Source organism: Cyprinodon tularosa, unplaced genomic scaffold, assembly GCF_016077235.1.
Source record: "Cyprinodon tularosa strain WSP-4 unplaced genomic scaffold, ASM1607723v1 ctg182, whole genome shotgun sequence".
Lineage (NCBI taxonomy): Eukaryota > Metazoa > Chordata > Actinopteri > Cyprinodontiformes > Cyprinodontidae > Cyprinodon > Cyprinodon tularosa.
Genome location: NW_024038624.1, coordinates 936,601 through 955,153, shown reverse-complemented (window position 1 = coordinate 955,153; position 18,553 = coordinate 936,601). Strand labels below are relative to the sequence as shown.

Genomic DNA, 18,553 nt, shown 5'->3' with positions numbered 1-18,553 from the left:
TCATGAAAAAGTAGATTGATTTCAGTAATTCCATTTAAAAAGTGAAACTTGTATATTATATTCATAAGTTACATACAAACTCATATATTTCAGATGTTTATTTTGTTTAATTTTGATGATTACAAATGACAACAAATGAAAATCTCAAATTCATCATATCAGAAAATTAGAATATTACTGAAGACCAATAAAAACAAAGGATTTATAGAAATGTTGGCCAACTGAAAAGTATGAACATGAAAAGTATGAGCATGTACAGCACTCAGTATTTAGTTGGGCCTCCTTTGGCCTGTATTACTGCAGCAATGCGGCGTGGCATGGAGTCGATCAGTCTGTGGCACTGCTCAGGTGTTATGATAGCCCAGGTTGCTCTAATAGTGGCTTTTAGCTCTTCTGAATTGTTGGGTCTGGTGTATTGCATCTTCTTCTTCACAATACCCCATAGATTTTCTATGGGGTTAAGGTCAGGAGAGTTTGCTGGCCAATTAAGAACAGGGATACCATGGTCCTTCAACCAGGTACTGGTAGCTTTGGCACTGTGTGCAGGTGCCAAGTCCTGTTGGAAAATGAAATCTGCATCTCCAAAAAGTTGGTCAGCTGCAGGAAGCATGAAGTGCTCTAAAACTTCCTGGTATGTGGCTGCGTTGACCCTGGACCTCAGAAAACACAATGGACCAACACCAGCAGATGACATGGCACCCCAAACCATCACTGACTGTGGAAACTTTACACTGGACTTCAAGCAACGTGGATGAAGTGCCTCTCTTCTTTTCCTCCAGACTCTGGGACCTTGATTTCCAAAGGAAATGCAAAATTTACTTTCATCAGAGAACATGACTTTGGACCACTCACCAGCAGTCCAGTCCTGTTTCTCTTTAGCCCAGGCAAGACGCTTCTGACGCTGTCTGTGGTTCAAGAGTGGCTTGACACAAGGAATGCGACAGCAGAAACCCATGTCTTTCATACGTCTGTGTGTGGTGGTTCTTGAAGCACTCACTCCAGCTGCAGTCCACTCTTTGTGAATCTCCCCCACATTTTTGAATGGGTTTTGTTTCACAATCCTCTCCAGGGTGCGGTTATCTCTCTTGCTTGTACACTTTTTTCGACCACATCTTTTCCTTCCCTTCGCCTCTCTATTAATGTGCTTGGACACTGAGCTCTGTGAACAGCCAGCCTCTTTAGCGATGACCTTTTGTGTCTTGCCCTCCTTGTGCAAGGTGTCGATGGTCGTCTTTTGGACAACTGTCAAGTCAGCAGTCTTCCCCATGATTGTGTAGCCTATAGAACTAGACTGAAAGACCATTTAAAGGCTTTTGCAGGTGGTTTGAGTTAATTAGCTGATTAGAGTGTGGCACCAGGGGCCATCAATTTTGAACCTTTTCACAATATTCTAATTTTCTGATATGATGAATTTGAGATTTTCATTTGTTGTCATTTGTAATCATCAAAATTAAACAAAATAAACATCTGAAATATATGAGTTTGTATGTAATGTATGAATATAATATACAAGTTTCACTTTTTAAATGGAATTACTGAAATCAATCTACTTTTTCATGATATTCTAATTTTATGACCAGCACCTGTAAGTGTGTCAGAAAATGGATGGATGTATATTAATGGGTTTTAAATTTGTTTTGAGACATTGTTCTGTTATTGGAACCAAGCACAGGGAGGAAAGGAACATCCTCATGGAGAAGATTAGGTTGATTTATTGAGAAAATGCTTAGAAAAAAACAGGGAATTGTCATGAAAGGAACTGGACAGGACAGGAATGATGAGTTAAAACGGACAGCAGCACAGAGATAACCGGCGTGGTTGGGTATGGAAAACACACAAAGGAAGGAGGAGGGGCTGAGGATAAAGGACTAATTAAGAGAAACTCTAACATATTTACAGACAAACAAACACAGACACTACAGGAAAATAACAGGGGTAAAATTTCACGCTTAGGCATGTACGGAATACTGTGAGTGAGATAATTAACAACCTGATAACCAAAGAAAAAAAGACAACATGTTTAGTGACAGCAGGCTGATGAAAACGTGTTTACAGCGGGCCCCGTAATGATATGCTTTGGTTGGTAAACACACATGATCTATTCACATGGAGGGTGATCATAGAGGTGAATCAGCCCGTGTGAAAAAATCTCTGAAAAAAATGTATATTAAAGATAGATTTTTTATTCTTTTTAATATTCTCTTTGACCAGCTCTGTCAAATGTGTGATTTAAAAAAAAAACTTTTCCTTTAATTGCAAAAAAAGGCCCTGATGGTGTCTCATAAACGTAATGTGTCACCATAACCCTCAGTTGGTCGTGAAGATGGTGATGTGGGAGTTTTCTTACCATTGCAGTCGAGTTTCCCTTTGGGGTTTTTTTTAAGCATGCAAAGTAGATCTATCAATGCAGTCATCAGGCTGCTATTGTAACATGAGTGGATTCTGCAAGTCATTTGCGCAATGTAATCAGCTTGATTTCCTTAGTCAGGAAACAATTATTTGAAAAGTAAGAATTTAATTTATGAAAATTTGACTGCATTTATTGATACCGAGGATACATTTGAAATATAGGTTATTGAATTGGAAACTGCCTGTAGGATTGGTTTGAAATTGCTATTTTTTTTGGTAAAGTGACTTGAAGTTTGACTTGTTGTGAAATGCTGCATTGTTAATACAATTTGATTTTCCTTTGTGATTTGGTTCAGTTTTAATTTCAAAGTGTGGTATTATATTTGGTATTCAGTTTAATATGCAAAGTATAAAATTTTTATATGAATATTTATCTAAATTGTAAAAAAGTAAGAAAATATGAAACTAATGTTTTTTCTTTTATATTCTTCACACATTATCCAGGAGTTTCTAAGAGCAGAGGTGGTTAGCAATTTACTTAGTTCTATTTAGTTGCATATTTAGTCCTTTTTAGAAGTACTTTAAATGCACTTCTTACTTAGTATAGTATAGTATACTATACTAATAGTATCATGGCATATCCCTACTCTTAGTTGAGTAAAAATTCTTTGCCAGTTTTACCAAATATGGATCAAGCATATTTTAGCCTAAAATGAACTGAAACAGACTGACGGCTACAGTCTCACTAAAATTAAATTTCTTTTTTTGTACAAAGTCTTTTTGTTTTAAGGTTGCTTTTATCTGCTGAGACTTTATGATATGAAAGTCACTTAGGGCTAAATGAGGCATTTTTTTTCACTGGAGGTAATTTACTCTGTTTGATCATACAGCCATTAAGTTGAATATTTTCATACGTTTTATGTTTAGCAATGAATTTTTAGAAGTGTATATTTTGCGTCTTTTGAGTTTATGTTCCATTATGTTTTTATGTATTTCTTTTCAATAAAAGGAATTTGCACTTAACTTTATATTATGGTCTGTCTGATTGCATTATTTTAAATAGTAAAACATTTACACAGCCTCTCTATAACCCGCTTATTTAACCCTTTAAAGCAAATTGTATTATATATGATACATAGGTTTTTGAGACCTCTACATCTTCATTTTATTCTTGAAAACCCTGACTTACACAATAAATCGCATGTGGGGGACAGAAAACGTTTGAAAGATTATAGAGAAATGCCTTATTTATCAAATTTGATGCAAATAAATGATCTAATTTAACCTACCGTATACAAACTTTCTTTTTTGATGTCATTTGTCAGAAAGTTCAATGACAACTCTAATAAAGTGTCAATTATTTTATAGTCCAGGCTTTAAAGGGTTAAATTGCTTTTGTACTACCTGCTTATTCACTCCTGTTTTAGTAATTAGGATGGCTACATTTTACTGTTCTTTGAGGTAGTGCTTTTTTTACTTGAGTAAATTTTTTAGTACTCTACCCACCTCTGGATTAGGTTTTTATTTACTCAAAGACATTCCCTGTCCATATCAGTGGATTCAACTTTAGGTTTTAACTTTAGTCTCACATTAGATAAAAAAAGACCAAATTTATTTTATTATAAGCATATATCCTTTATTTTATTAGTGCCTTGTGGTGAACATTTGTGAATCCATATTCAAATGATAGTTGAGCTGCTTTTCTCTTTTGTAGATTATGACTGCTTAATAAAAATGTACACTTGATTTTGATTTTTATCAATTTTTGATCAATTTTAAGGTTTCTAATGAACATGCAATTACCAAAACGTACTTTAAAGGTGCACATGTAAAGATCCGGGTTTTAGAATCTACTTTATGGTTTTAATTATACAAAAACTACATTTTATGTTTATATAATATCTCGTCCGTATTCTTACAAAACAACTGTCTGAATTTTATAGCTTTTTTTATGTAAACCTCAGATATTTAACCATTTCTTTCTTCAATAATCAAACGTTCCTGATTATCTGTAGCTGCTTCTAACGGTGGCCGGCGACAGCCAATCGGAGGCTGGTGTACAATCTTTGCTCCGCCTCTATGCGGTTGCTATGTCTACTCCGCGTTTTGCTGTGACTGACAGGAAGATAAACCAATCAGCTTTGAGCTCGAGTCGGAGTCTGAGCTCTCAGTGAAAACTGCCTGGTGAAAGTCTAGCTACTACTACCAGACAAGAGGAGCAGGCGTGCAGCAGCAGCAGCGGCAGCAGCGGGGCAGCCGTTGGTTTGACCGGGGAGGGGAAAATGTTCACCTTGTTATCTGACGACTCTCTCTAGGTAAGAACATGGTTCCGGGTCTTTTAATTACTCGCTACAACGTGGATACAGGTGAAAATAGTGTTAGGAAACACCGACAAATGACGCTGGCGTTTTAAAAATAGCGAGCGAGGATACAGGCGCTTGTTTGACATTTGAACGGAGGGAAATTTTGCTAAGACAAAAAAAGAGAAAACTATAGTAAAAAAAGCACGTTTGTTTCAAACTTATGAACACAATTTAATCTCCTGTTTCGTTTTAGAGCATCTTTTTTTCTTAAAGTAGCCTTAATTGTTTTATATCGTTAAACTAATTACGTCTGTGAGGTTTAAATTAGAGGTAATTTTGTTGTGTGATGCTGCTTTGCTGTGAGGTCCTGGGACAGCTGCTCTTCTGCCTGATTGTTTAACCTGTGAGGTAAAGCAAAAACATTTAAAGGTATTTAGCATCATTATTTTAATAAAAAAACACATTCACTTCAGAAACAGTATATACTTTTTCTTATAAATGTTTTTAAAGCAAAAACAAACAAATATTGACACAGTTATCTAGTGACATCATATAAGGTAGCTGGTTAAGGTTTAGTTTATTTCCTTTGGGATAAATAAAGTCTTTTTGAATTGAATTGTTTGTTTTGGAAATAATGGCAAGGTTCAGATAATGTAAGTTGCTGGTTGAAAACAGTGGGATTTACCAAGATTCCATTCAATTTAGGGATTTAAGGTATCAATTAAATAAATCCAAAGTTTATTAATCTATCAATCGACTAATCATTAATTTATAGGTGGCAGTTTTTATTTCATTTTATTGTATTAAGAGGATTGTTCCATAACATGAAGGGCTAAATATTGTTTTTACAATATACTGAGTTACAAAAAAAAGCTCATAATTATATTTTGTTTATTGTGCCAGCTGTATTGAAAATACTGACCTAATACAGTTTTCTCACACAATGAACGAGAGATATTTATAAAATAAAGTGCATAAACTCACTCACCTCCATTTGCTGTGCTTATTGCTAGCATGTATTTTTCTTCAAATTATAAACATATTTTGTAATGCCCTTTATTTTATTATCCTTAAATCACGTCTTTCTGATCACAGCAGGGATGTTTTGTTGCTCTGCAATGCAGCATAGCTAAATATGAGCAATTTAGGTGATAAATGAAGGCGTTAATCCAGTGTTTTATATTTGCAAACAGAACCACATAAAGTTAATTCTGAATCCTTGTCTCTATTTAACAGTATGTTTTCATGCTGAAATATGAATGGGTTAATGTTTCAGCTCTAGCATGCATGTCACTACCCGATCCGTACCACTAGCACGATCCGTACCCTTAGCTCATTTGTGTATGTCCAAGCAGATATTCATCCTGGTTTCCATAAATAATGTAATTATGGTACTAAAACTACTTATTTCTATCCTTAAATTACTAAAGAATGTTAATACAAAGCTTTAAGACATTTTCTATGACTTATTTGAGACAATTTGATGCTTTTTACATTTTCTTAGTTAAACTGTTTCTCTGTCATCATCAGACATGCTCAGAGTAGTCCCGCAAAATATGATTAAACCACATTTAACTCCATTTAGTTGTTTCTTTTCTTAGATGATGCACTGTATACCATAAGGTTAACACGAAAGGAAAAAATAAAACTCAAAAAGACTAGATTTATATTTAAATCCAAAGCCACAAAAGTTAGCCCCTGGCAGTAGCGTAGGATCCCATTTCCTGTACAGATTGGACACAGATGAGTGTTAAAAGAGAGGATTCTAAGACATTTATTTTCTCAAGAAATACATCATAAACATTTTACACATTATAGTTTATTACGCTTACTGTTTTTAAGAAGGTAAAAACATGATTTAGGTCTTTTTTACAAATCAAAATCAAGGGCAGCCCGGATATATATTTGGCTGCGAATGCGCAAATGAGCTGAAGGCATGGATCGTGCTACCGGTACGGATTGGGTGGTGACATGAATCCTAGAGCTGAAACATTAACCACTCCACATTCTAGCATGCAAATATTTACATTGTTGAATAGAGACAATGATGCAGAATTAACTTTATGTGGTTCCGTTTGTAAATAAAAAAACACTATATAGATAAATGCATGATTAGTGCTCTACCCCCTTTTATTTAAAAATGATGGCATGTGCAGGAAAAGCAACAGATCTATTTTTCATTCATTTATTGACTAAACAACATTACATATGATTACTTTCAATGTAATATAAAAGTATTGCAACCATTCAAGTTTAAACATTCAACAGTGTCTTATTAAACAGGGGAACAATGTTACCGCTGTTGTAAACAGTCTTGCGTAAAGCTAACGACTATATTTGTGTAATGGCGTTGAAGTCTTTGTGGAGGGAACATTTCTTATAGAAATGTTTAAAAGTTTAAGCATTTAAACATAAGGGTAAACTTTTCATCTGATCAAATGATTTTTCAACCCAACTTGAATTATTTATTATAGAAATTAACTGAGTACATCTGCTCTTATGGACTGGGCTCATTTTCAGTGATACCTGATCTAGAACTTTCTTCAATGTTAGATCGTGCATCACTATATTTAATGTACACCTCTTCATATGTTATGGTTTCATAGTAGAGAGCTTATGCTGTGTACTACATATGGGCAGCTTTTTTTTTTTTTTTGCTCTTTCAAAAGGCAGGAGCCCCAATTAGACAAGTATCTGCTATGTGTGTCTTTGTACAGAAATTATGTTTATAAGAATAAAGGCAGCCTGAATTCGGCGCAATAGTATGAAGATCTTACCCCTGATAATTATTAAATGTTAAATGTTATTTTACTGTTGACCCTGTAAATGGAGAAGGAAATGGAGCTATGATTTACAGAATTCACATTGAGGGTATCTCTTTTAGTGCTAACATGGTTTTCTTACAACCAAGTAGCAATGACTATATTACTCACCATATTGTACAGTTACAACAAGAAGATTCCGATTAGGCATTTTCCAGCACTGCTAGCGCCCCTGGCTAATGATAAAGAAACCAGAGGAAGTGCTATTGAACAATCTTTAGTTTATTATACTCAGTGGCAGCCATATTGGATACAAATCTTGGCTGTTTGGCAACTTCCAGTTTGCCCAGTTGGTAAACCACCTTCAAAGGGCGTTCTTATTGCCATTTCAGCTTTTGGAATATAGTTACAAGAATATCAATTGTTTTTCCTTTTTGGTTGGTTTAAATCAACTTCCTTACTTAAAGGCACAGTTTTTAACAAACAGCTGTAGATAACCATAAGAATTGGCTGGAAAACAACCCACTGGCATATGTAAAAATACCAATATAACATAACATAAACAATCTAGTCTTATCAGAGATCTCTTAAAAAAAAATGAAAGTTTTAAACTCTCCATACATTGACCTAGGTATGGGTGCTAGCTTTATTGTTGATGTGAACCTAAAAGCCTTTTTTAAAGTAAGGATTGTGAGCTTTGCAAACTAAGTAAATTTAACTCATTTAGTAAAAAAAAAAAGCATTCAATAAATACTGTATTACATCTGCAGATAATATGGACTACTTTATCTGTTTAGTTTCACTGCTGAATGTTTCCCTTATGTAAATAATTATTTGATAAGTGTGTCCTTTATCACATAGTTTAATGTGGTTCCTGTTTTAGGCAGAAACGCGTTTCTGAAAAAAATGCTGTTTTATATTACAGAAAATATAATTTGGAGTCCATATTGTGCATTACTAACTGCTATTCTAAGTTTACATTGAAAACATTTAATATTTCTTAGACTCAGGTTAAAAACAGTTAGAGCTTCACAGCTACAAAATGTTAGTTTTTACATTTTGTAAATTTTTTTGTTTTACATTTTTGATTAGAAACTGTAAAACGGTGGTGTTTTTACTAAAGTTACCACTCCATGAGAAAAAACATACCAGCTGATGTTTGGTGAGGATTCTGCACAGGACCATCAGATTAGCAATAAAGAAAAGCCGTATTTCATTACGAAGCTCTTCAGCTATCAGTGTGATGCAAGTTGCTATAAAAAAAAAAATTGTTGATTTAATCAAAACTATTTTTCAAGTTTTAATGTTTTTAAAGGAACTACTGCACCTCCTGTTTGCACTGAAAATGATTACCAGACAGGCACTTTGAACAGCACGTTAAGCCCGGTTCTACCAGTCATAAATGGCACCTACAGACCAGCAAATGTTGTTGTCATTTAAGTCAACAACAGATGAAAAAAGAAAGAATCAAAAAATGTTTTTGTCAGCTAAAGTAGCATCACCCTACACTACACACACACAGAGAGATTGATGAGTGGCAAATATGGGCAGGAATAAATGTACCTATCATGCCCTGTGCTCACCTGTGTCAAACATTTGGAGGTCCTTCAGAATTGGTGCTGAAGAAAGCATAGAAGGACTTTTGTTTTAGTTTTATTTTCAGTTGGTTTTTCTTTCTGCAGTGGAAATCTATGCTTTGTTAGCCATGATATTAAGAGTTAAATGGCACACTATATTTGACGTGCTGTACAAACTTTTTAGAGATTGACCAATACAGGTTTTTAATGGCTGAAATTGATTATGTTGACATTAGTCTAACCAAACCCTGATATGTTCTGCAGTTTTTATGTTTTTTTGGGGCTGATTCTTATCTAGACCCATTAGTCAGTTTCTTTTCTTCCATTAAGATGATAAAAGTGACACCACGATAACAAATGTTACTCAAGTCTTGATTTATAAAAAAGGAAACCTTTATTAGCAACTCGTGCTTGCATTTATAAATAAAATTAAACATAATAAATTATATTCATTATAAATTACTCTTGACACCCCCAACATGGACTGTTCTCCCTGCTGTCTTCTGGAAAGATACTTCAAAGCATCCCATGCAGGTCTAGCAGATTGCAGAATAGTTTCTTCACCACTGCCATATCCTGGAATGCTTTGCGTGGAGAGCGCGCCTCTCAAAGCATTATGGGATTTGCTGTCACAGTGGTCTGCTGTGGTGGAAGTGGAGTTACATGGCTAAAGGGAAGCAAAAAGCAGTGATCATCTGTCTGAACGGTCAGTTAAGTGAGTTTGCTATAAAGTCCACTGTATAGTCCCTGCTCTATATAAGAGTTTGTATAGAGCTATGACAACAGCAGCTTTTTAACAGGGTGTGCACTAGGAAAAATGGGCTCTTGCACTCGTTTAATAAGCGTTCCCTCTCGGGATCGGGTACTGTACATGTGCATTTTTTTTTTTTTTTTTTTATATAAAGTGGAGAGGGCAGGTCCTTTCAAAAAAATCGCAAAAATCCTCTACTATACGTTTAAGGCATTACTGTTGAATCCACTTCTGAATCTGCCAACTCATACTCGGCTTGGCCAAGAGTGATACCTCAGAAAAATGCTATAATCGGCCAATCTATCTGGCTATATTTACTGTTTTTATATGATAGTAATATTTGAATTACCTTCATTTACTTTAAATATGTTGCATCAAAGTCGAAAGCTGAAGATTTTAGTTTGATGGTTTCATAAAATGCTCTTCGCCTTGGTGAATCTTTCTAGGTCAACATCAGTATCGGCTGATACCAGTTTCCATTGCTGCTGTTTGTGTGTTTCTGGAGGTGGAAGGGATTGGTGCTGAATAGTAGGTTTGTTTGTGTGTATACATATATATATATATTAGGGGTTGGTATTGCCAAAGAAGTCACGATTCACAGGCCACGATGCGATTCTATCATGATTCATCACGATACTTGAATTATTGCGATGCATTGCAATATTTTCTCCTCCATGTTTTGTTTTTGAATGACTCGGCACAGTATCCCGCGGCCGGAAATGCTTGTGACACAAGGCAGCGTGCGTCAACACATTTGCAGCGACATCTACTGGACTGAAAGTTGTATTACACTTGTTTTTGGCTGATGTTCGCCAACCATTCATGCTATTTTATTTATTCATTTTTTTAAATTAATAATCGATTCTTGGCATCAAGAATCGATGCAGTAGATCACGAAAATTAGAATCACGATGCATCATCATCACAATTATTTTAGCACACCCCAAATATATATATAATTTTTTAACAAAATTTATAAAGCGCAAGTCAGGCCATGACAGCAGTGTTAATATACGGTAGGTAATTTTCTGTATATTAAAAAAGTCATGATTACAGTACAGAAAACTTTTATATCATTTAGATCCACTTAAAACCACAATTTTGAACTTTTGAAAACCATTATACAAGCATGGGTGTATATCTAGTATTCCTTTGTGCCACACTTCTAGCCCCAAACATATGCCCCACTGCTTTTTGCTATTACATCAGAACAACACATTTTGGGACAATGGATAGCGCATGTTAATATAAACAAAAATGGCTTCAGTTTGGACCAGTAGTGATGCTGACTCATTAAGAGCTTTGACTTTCACCTCTAAATATAAACAGGTGTCAAACCTTTGCATTAAAGGTTCACACTGGAGGTTCTTCATTTGTGGTTTTGAAGCCATCCTGTTTGTTCCTCATCAGGACATTTCCTGATTGAAATCGCCTGTCTATCTTTGTCAAACCTAAAGGCAACAATCACAGTCTGCTTTACTAGTACACAAATAGTTTCAGTTTTAGAGTTTAGAAGGTTGAATTTGTAGTTTTAATTACATCCTCTTTTAATCAGTGTTTTGTTTTAGAGAAAAAGACTGTCAGGAATTCCCCTTTGACAGATTATTTGTTTCATTTTTATGTGTCATATGAAGTAATATGCGAGCAGGCACAGTACAGGCCACAGTATTTTGCATAAAACAACTGCAGTGCTGCTGTCCTCTAGGTACAGCTGATATTGCCTATCTCCCCAACTCTCTGAGAAAACTTTGAATACTGCAGGATTTATACCTGTCAGTCAAACTACATCTTTTTTTCTTTGCTTTTACTCCTTGTCCTAAATAAGACATGATAAATAAATGAGAACAAAATGTGAAAATGGGGCGGCAATTCTCATTCACTTTTCATACAATCATTAAAGTCCTCAAGTACAGGCACTTTTCGTCTGATTGATTAAATGCATTCCATTCTGGTCGAAGAAGGAAAGTCAGTCTCTCCATTTTACAAATCTCCTGCTTTACTTCCATCCTTTGTTTTACCTCTTATTTCAGCCATTTTCCTTGTGATACCTTTCTTCATAACCACCATCAATGTTTTAAAAAGATAGATGTCCTCTTTTGTAATTATGTATTAGGTATAGGTACAATCGGGTATAGAGCCTGTGGTTCCCTTAGGAGTTTACACAGAGGAAGCTGATTAATTAACCGAAGAGCATCAGACTAGAATTGCTCTAATTCATCACATCACCAGAAGACATGCAGATGATAAGAAAAAAGCCTTTAATGTTAGATGTAATAAAATGAGATACAAAAAAACACTTATTTTTAGCTGTTTTCATATTAAAAGTGAGTGTGAGGACTTCAAAATAAATTCAATTAAATGTAAATATTATAGATTTGGAGGGAAAATGGTTGCTTTGGGTCAGTTTTCACTTTACTTACAATTCATGTCAGTAAATACATGGAAATAGCTTTTCCCTGTAGGGCTGCAGCTAGGGTTGTCACGATACTAAACTTTTCAACTCGATACCGATACTAAGGAAAATATTCGATACTCGATACCATTTTCGATACCACAAGGATAAAAACAAAGACTCCAAAATTCTACAGAAATATTTTCATTAATAAATAAAATACAATAAATACAATAAAGGTTGTATGCTGTGCACAATATTAAGCAAGCTTGATAAAAAACTTAAAAATTTAAATGAAGTGTTCCTTCCTTGGCTATGCTTTGCACACATAACAATGACACTAGCCAAAACGGTTATGAAACAAAAATAATTCTCAGCAGCTGCACCTCTTACAAAAAAAATGTCTAAAACTGAAAAGTGCGTAGAATTATTCAATCACACAGTGTTCTGAAAGTGCATTGTCCTCTATTCTGCACTTTAGATGAATGACTGCTTAGGTGCCACTGGTGGTGGCACTGTATCGATACTTTTAAAAACGAGTATTGTATCCGGATACAACGTTTCAGTATCGATACTTTTTTGAGTATCGATACTTTTGACAACCCTAGCTGCAGCTATGGATTATTTTGGTGATCAGTTAATCTATTGATTATATTATCGATTTAATCTAAAAATAAATACTGTATATTTAGTATTTATTTTTAGATTACTAAAAATTCATTTAGAAATGCGTTATTGCATTTCTAAATGACTGTTTGACATTTAGAAAAAGAAAATCTATTGAGAATTTTAAATGACTTATTATGAATATACAATGTGTATACATATACATGTATTTTATATATTAAATTAGCGTTTTCAATGAAAATTTTTAATATATTAGGTAGTTTTGTCTTAACTATTCTGTAAGTAGGTTATCATATTGGCAAATAACATATTTTAGAGCCTGTGTACCATTAGTCTAGGTAGCAAATTGATTATCAGATTAGTTCATGATTATTTTAATAATTGATTAATCACAATTATTCCCATTAATTGTTTCAGCTCTAATTAATTTCCAGCATTGCAACATTTATGCTAAGTAATTACTATAAAAATAGAATCCATGGTGATTACAATTTTTTTTAGAATGGTTTAAAGTAGGTCTGGGCGATTACATTTAATCAATAATTCAAATGTTATCCTTATGAAGATTACATTTTTTGGGGGAAAATCAAGATTTTGTAATTGTTGTGAAACATGATTGTCAGGGCCCAAATATTGCTGCATTTTTAAACTAAACTCACTTTGCAGATGGAATGATGAAGTGAAAATATTTTAAGCAATTATGCCATTTATTTTTTCTTATTTTTTTTCCATCAAACTATAGGGGGGAATTAATAACTGAATTTGCCAGGAGATAATTAAAGGTTAGATTTTTAAGTCATATAGCCCAGTGCTAGTTTGACGACTATATGAAGTTGATTTTGAATTAAACCCTGGGCCTAAAATGCAGAGACTGCTGATTGAAACTAGATGCTTTTTTTTCTCAACTGACTGGTGTCACATACTCTGTGAAATCCAGTATTTGTCTAATTGATATCATTACTAAGTGAAATGATGCTCCAACAACCACAACACTCTTTAGTGTTCAAGTTGTTACTGATGGAACAAAACATAGCCAACTACTTTCATGTTCATGTTATTAATGATGACATGAGAGGAAGAGCAAAATGTGCAAGATGCTTTTATACAGGAAGCTCTATTTTCTGCACAGATGCTGTTTACCTGCAGTTCTGTCAGCTGCTAAACATGCAGGGTGATGCAGCTCTTCTCATATTATAGGTAATGACTATAATATTGGTTATAATATAGGTACACATGGGTTTACATGATGTTTCTGTTACAGTACAGTAATTAAATGAAATGCTACCAGTAATTAAATGAAATGCTACCATATACATTACTTTGTTTTTGAGATGACCTTGTTTAAAATATATATATTTTGTGAGGTGCTCAATAAAGTGCACATAAAAAAAAAAAGTTTTAGGATATAATCTGTCTTGCAAAGTTAGTTGGGTTTAATTATTGAATCAGTATTAATTTATTTTTCCTATGGAGGATTTTAGTAAATTGTTGGTTTCCAATAATGCAGGGAGGGGAAGCTCTGAAACTTTGGCCTCTTTAAAAAAAAAATCACTATTTTATCAGCAACATTTTGAAGTCAGTGTTCATTTTATTATTTTATTTATTTGAAAAACATTCTAATAACTAATGCTGCAAATAATAGAAACTAACTCAGTCTCGGTACATTAGCAGAAATATGAGTATTTACTTGAGGAACTGAACCCAAGGTGCATCAATTATGTACTTTGTATTTAACGTGACCCGACCAAAACCAAAATGCAAAGCTAAAGTACGGATGCAAACAAATAAATGACGAAGAGATTAATTATGGATTTATGGTTTATTAGAGTAAAATTTATTTAATTCAACCAGTGTTGTTTTTGAGAGCCATCTTAGATTTAATCTTAGTCTTCAGGAAAACTATTACTAGTCTTAGTTACATTTTAGTCATTACGATATGTGATAGTTTTAGTCGACTAAAACTTAAAAAGTTTTTAGTCTAGTTTTAGTCAGTTTTATGTTAGATAAAATAGTTAACCTTAACAATTTTGAATAACAACCAGATTCTTTACCAGACTGACAGCTCTTGCCTAGATATTACAGTAGCTCAGTATAGAATGCTGCCATGCAGTTCATCATTGCTCTTGGCAGGAAACCTTTGATTTCTAGAATTTATGCTCTACGTTATACAAAAGTGTCTCACAGAACTTGTGAAAAGACCAGATCTAGGTCAACACATCATATTGTTTAATATAGCAGACATAAAAGCTAACAAAATGTACAAGAAAGGAATGATTTTAGACATATTAGGTTTCCATACAAAAGCAAACACTTCCTGATCTACTATGATTTATGCATTACACACAGATCGGTAAAATTTTTGTTACTCCACAAAGCAAAGAACAAAAACATTCTTCTTTCTACTTTGGCAATTTTGGCTTTATTTCTAATTTCCCCTTTGGTTACCGCTGCTCAGGGGTTAAAGTAGATTTAAATTCACAGGGTTTTGACAAAAAAAAAAATACAGAGAGAACCTATATAATTGCCTTGTAATGCCATGGCAATCCAGACCTAAATTGAATGAATATGCTAACTCAGTTGTTGAAATAATTTAAGGAAAAAGAGAAAATGTTTTAATGACAATTCAAGGAAACATTTACATCATATTTAAATAGATAGAAACAAGAACTATGACAAAGAAATATTGAAATATTTGCTTTGGATATCATTTAGTGATTCCTTTTGGTAGAAATTAAAGAATGTTTAGTATAACCTCTTGTGAGCTGGAAGAAGTAAAATGTTGATAGTTAGACAAAGGGAATTTTTACATTTGGCAGAGGATGATCAGCCACATATAGTTTATTAGGTAGCGAGAGCAGGAAGAGCCAGACTGCTGAGAGCAAACCATCACTGTGGAGCGCAAGCGCAGTGTGCGGAAAGATGCATTTCTGTACAAGCACAACTGGAAGGACAGAGTTTGTCAGAGTTCAGTGCGCAGTACTAGTGTTCTGTCAGACACCTGGACCTTTCTGGATTATTTTCACCCCTGCTGCTGCTGCCATGATCCATCTGTGTTCATGCAGAATGTCCATCGCTGCACACCAGGTGGGCTGCTTAGCAGATTACAGCGCAATAATGCATTTTAAATGTCTGACTGACCACCAGCTAACATTTTTATTTAGTCTCGTCTTGTCACTTCACTGAAACAAAGCAGCCAGTAGTCTGACAGTATGCCAGAGCGACATCCCCTGGCTATTATTGATGGTTTTATTTCTATTTGGAAATCATAAGTGATTCGCATATTTATTTTCATCTTTTTAATGCATAAAGAGTGTTTTGTACCCTTGTTGTTATGTAAAAAAAATGTGAACAACCTCTCGGTACTCTCTGTCTTTTGACATATTATTGGGTGCTCATGATATTGCTAAATTATAAATGGGTTGCCTCCTCATATGTAGGCTATAATGCTCCAAAGGCTTCTTTGCACTTGCCAAGCAGGGCAACACCCAGAGGCGGGAAATATGAGGCAGGAAACGGTAAACTGAGCTAACCTGTTACTTGATGAAAATATAGACCGAAGTGTTTTTGATTTAGAGGTTCTGATTTAAAGATGGCCTATATAAATGCAGCGGTAACTGTTGGATGAGTTCATGTTGTAACTGGTGGGAAAATGTTGGGGAACTGAATCTTAACCCCACTGTAAGGCAGTGGCCTGTGCCTGAGGCAGTAAAAGAGTCAAGCCAAAGTCTTCATGCAGCAGATGGGAGAATCCTGGGGCAGGATGGGGGAGTGGGCTCATCCCTCTGGGCATAGTCCAGGCTTTGGCTATTTCTGGGTTATCCATTTTTGCTTTTTTTTTTATTTCTTTATACCATCATTGAAAGAGATTCCAAGGGTTTCTTTTACCTCATGATTAGTTCAAAAGAAAACCATCATGGTGAAAAGGATGTTGACCATCTCTTTTGAATCAAACGTATCATAACTAGAGATGAAAGTCTTATAATTCATCAGTTTAAAAATTAAAAGCGCTCATCTCTGTGTGGTACTTGTTTGAATCCTTTATCAAAAGCACCCACTGCTTTGGTAGAGCAGGAAATCTTTTTCTTTTCTCTTAGATTTTTTTTTTAAAGCTTCTGCAATCATACAACAAAAACAGATGGTTTAAAAAAGAGCCATCTCTGTAGGAGGATTTCACCAATTCAAATTCTTCAAACACAGCTATACCTGCAGTTTTATTTCTGTGTGGTACATCAGGGGAGTATTAATGACTGACGTGCAACTGTGAGGTAGAATAGTAAATGGCAACACAATGAGCTGCAATTTTTGATATCTGTTTTGTGTTAACCTTGTTCTGCTCAATAAACCTTTGAGTAATTCTGATACATACTTAATCACTTTTTTCACCTATTACCTGAGACTGCAACTCTGATAATATTAAAAAAGACCAGATGGATTTTAGTTCTGTTTTCCCTGTTTTGAGAGTTTTTGATAGGCCTACCAGTCATATTCTATGAAGCTTCAGAACACTTTACTTTTTAAAACAGTTTATTTTCCACCACAGGGGAAAAAACAAATCCATCACTATTTAAATGCTGGCTCTTATGTCCAAATCAGTACATCAAGCATGACAATAAATTAGCTGTTATTTCAGTACGTACAAATATAATCCAAGAGTATTCAGAATGTCAAACTTATATTCTATTATTAAAAAAAACAACTCCTCAGGTCAGTCATGATTGCAACTCTTAAGTCCTCTGTCCTTTTTCTCTAATTCGCTTTAATTAAAAGGAAGAGTACATCTATATATGCTACTTAATTATTTGTCTGTTCATTTTGATTTATTTGATTAAATTTATATTGATATTACTTTCACAGTTGAATTTAATTCAAACAGAATTCGGTAAAATCTCTTAGCTTGGCTGCACAACGTCACCACTTACAGATTAGAGATGGAGCAATAGATTGAATGGCAGACATTTCTTGCAGATATTAACATTTTCTATTTTCATTTATTTATTTAACTGATTTGTGGATGTGTTGGCCAGTTCAGTTGTGCAGTTTTCCCAAACTGAGGGACACGCCCCCTGGGGCTGGATCGGCGTAATTGCAGGGTAGTGTGGTAAAAATGAATGAACCTGTTTGAGAGTTAAGGTTTTATTTATCCATGCCATCTCACATTTGGATGTTGGTATAAGATTTGGACTGAGACCACAATTTCCGTCAGCTTAATTTGAAAGAAAAGAAGGGGAAATGGATGAAGCTGAAAGGGTGTGGCTCGAGTTCAGCATCTAACAGCTGCAGGCCAGTAACTGTTTGTGAGCCTGGTGATCTCGCAATGATCTGGATGCTCCTCAGCCGTCTGCATGAGGAAAGAGGCTGAGACAGTCTGTCTGCTGGGTGGGTGCATTCCTTCATGAAGCTAGAGCGCTCCCCCTGCATCTTTATGTGCAAAGTGTAGGGAAGGCTGCCTTCTGCTATCCTCTGTGCAGCCCTAACCTCCCACTGCAGAGCCATCCTCTCTGCATCAGTGCAGCTGTTTATCTGTCACACAGTAGAATATACAGCTAAACTTGATTAGTGCACTTTAAAGGTGGTAGTTTTAATGATTAAAAAAAAAGGGATTTTAATTTATTTTATTGCAATAATAAATTTATTGTTTTTGACCTTTGTTCAACCGTTGAAATGGTTTGAGTAGGGTTAGGGACCAAGGGGGCGCAAAAACTCTCTTGTAAACAAAAGACAGGCCTAGTAAAAATTGCATTACTGCGTTCACCATGCTTGATTCCTATGGTCCTCCTTCCCTCGATCTTTTA

At 34.8% G+C, this 18,553-nt stretch overlaps 1 protein-coding gene across 1 annotated transcript in view; it reads left to right on the top strand.

Moving 5' to 3' along the window:
* Positions 1-4,528: 4,528 nt before the first annotated feature.
* The window catches only part of fcho1 (FCH and mu domain containing endocytic adaptor 1), an 80,239-nt gene continuing 66,214 nt past the window's right edge, over positions 4,529-18,553 (top strand). Inside the window, exon 1 of the mRNA XM_038282379.1 lies at positions 4,529-4,664. The gene's annotated coding sequence lies outside the window, so the exon portion shown is untranslated. The remainder of the gene's footprint in view (positions 4,665-18,553) is intronic.